The following is a 2,690-nucleotide window of genomic DNA, read 5'->3' on the forward strand; positions in this document are numbered from 1 at the left end:
GGAAGACAGGAAAGGTTTCTTAAGGAGCATTTAAAAATGCAAAGCTTGTTATCTGTAACACCGCCCAGGGCACTTAATTAACTGTATGTCCTCTATAAGCGTTAAGCCTGGTTCTCCTGACCACCCGAATCCAGAAAAATGGAGCTGGTGAGTCCAGCCTCCCAGTTAACAGATGCTGCATCAGAGGCCTGGGGGTGTGGGACAGGGGGTGTGGTGAGAGCAGGGGCTCATTGCCATGCCACTCATTAGAGGCAAGGCAGTACCCCAGGTTTGGGCTGTTCACCATGGGAGCCACTAGCCCCACTAGCCACGTGCAGGCACTTACACTTAAATTAATTAAAATGGAATACAATTTAAAATTCAGTTCCTTGTTTGCACTAGCCACATCTCAGGGGCCCAACAGCCACAGGGGGCCAGCGGCTCCCATGCTGGACAAGAACCTTTTCATCCCCACAGAAAGTCCTACAGGACAGAGCTGCTTCGGATCACAAGACCCTCCAAGTTCCTTCCTCTCCACCAGTCTCATTTTCACCACAGGTAACCATCCATTAAGCACTGCGAAATCAGGTCGGTGGGACAGCACCAGCTTTTCTTCTTAATGAAATAAAAAAGAAGAGAAAATATCATAGTGCGTCACGTGCCCCATGAACTGAAAGTTGCTGGTCACAAAACTTTTTCAATTTTCTTCAGTTTTATTTATACACATATACATATCTCTATGTTACCTATATCTAGACATGTATAGTTATATGTCTACTGGGCCACAATGTACAATGCACTTGTTCCTGTGGCTCAGGGTCAGAAAAAGTTAGAGCCCCTGCACTATAGCATGGTCCCTGCCTCCACTCCTCTTCCCCTTTTCCGGATGACTCAAATCACGAGAGAGAGAGAGAGGCAGAGCACTGCCCAGCACCACACAGGTTTTCCTCCAGACCTGATTTTCCCTGGGTGCTCTTCCCTGTTAATCCATTTCCCCTGGGCTCAGAGCCAGGCACCTGGAAGGATCCGGACGCTTGTCTGGGCTCCAGTGTTTACGCGGAGGAGAGGGTGAGCAGAGGGACCCACAGCTGAGCTCACGCCGTTTCTGCGGCCCGTGAAGTCCGGTCCTTCTATATTCACAGCAGAACAAAAGACTCATCGGAACATCACCAGCAAAGATGAAGAGGTGCCCAGAAATCATTCTTGCTCCCTTGGACCACAGCTCCTGCCTCTCCAGCTATCGTTCTATGACTCATAAAGGCCAAAAGAAACTGGAATACCCTGTCCCTCCTTGTGATCGTTAATTGTATGTCACCTTGGCTAGGCCATGGTACCAAGATATTTGGTCAAACGGTATTCTAGATGTTTCTGTGAAAGCATATTTTAGATGAGATTAACATTCAAATTAGCAGTCTCTGAGTAAAGCAGATTATTCTCCATAATGGAGGATGGGCCTCATCCAATCAGTTGAAGACCTTAATAGAAAAAGAGTGATAACCCCTAAAGAAGAGGGAATTCTGCCTGCAGGCTGCCTTCAGACTTCAACTGCAACATGGACTCTTCCTTGGGTCTCCAGCCTCCTGTCCTGCCCTGCAGATCTCAGACTTGCCAGCGTCCACAACTGCATAAGCCAATTTCTTAACCTTTTTGCCATGACGGTCGGATATATCTGAATGAATATTTCTATCCACTGACTGTGGATGGAAACTTCCAGAAAGGAAGTTTAGGAAAGCAGATGTACATTTTTCTATATTTTTGTGTTTTTCAAGAATGAATAACAATAGGAAATTTTTATACATAAAAATAATGTCATTTATATACAAGGCAGNAGGGGCGCCTTGAGCTGCCCGTGCTGGAAGTGGAGAGGCGTGCAGCAGAGCAGCGGGAGAGGCCAGATGGCACAGTCACACTCTGACTCTGACAGCCTTTGTTCTGTTCTGTTCTTCTACAACGTATACACCTTTGATCTCCCAACCTGACCCTTTGGAATCGGGGAGTGCATCTCATCACAGTTTGAGTCTCCTTTACAGCCCTGGCTGAGTGTCCTGTACATGGCGGGCTCTCCATCAACGCTGCTCTCGTGATGACCATGGGTGGCCCTCAGCGCCCCACAAAGGCTTGCTCTTTGTGATGTCACAGACCGGCGCATAACTGAAGGCCTCTGTCCTTCCAGGCCCAGCACTGCGCAGACCCTTGCCATGATACCATCTGGAACAAACACCCTGGATCTCCTGAGTCAGCGACCACAGCTGTGATCCCGCCACTGCAGCCTCGGGTGGCTACTGAGCCAGAGCAGCCTTTCCCCCACTCGTTTTTCCATCCACAGTCCGCTCACACCTTCCACCCTCCAGAGCAAGGTGGTACCACTCTGCCCTCACATTGCCCATCCCCCCTTCAGCAGCTGGTTTCTGTCGGTTGAATCTATGAGTGGTGTGCTGTTGGTTTTTTTCTGTATCTGGTATGTATGGGGGACGCTCTCTCCCTCACATGAACTCCTCTCTCTGACTCCAGAGAAAAAGTAGGTTCCTGCTCCATCACTCCACCTCACCCCAGACTCAGCTCTTCCCAGAAAACACACAAGCCAGGCTCAGCCTCCACCAAGAAAGCCAGAACACGGAGGCCCTGCATCCCACCTCTCGGAGTGATGCCACCATGTGCCTCGTGTACCATCTGTGTGTACCAAGGATGTTGCAATGAGTCACCGATACCAT

This window comes from Hipposideros armiger, unplaced genomic scaffold, assembly GCF_001890085.2.
Source record: "Hipposideros armiger isolate ML-2016 unplaced genomic scaffold, ASM189008v1 scaffold_1926, whole genome shotgun sequence".
NCBI classification, from domain to species: domain Eukaryota; kingdom Metazoa; phylum Chordata; class Mammalia; order Chiroptera; family Hipposideridae; genus Hipposideros; species Hipposideros armiger.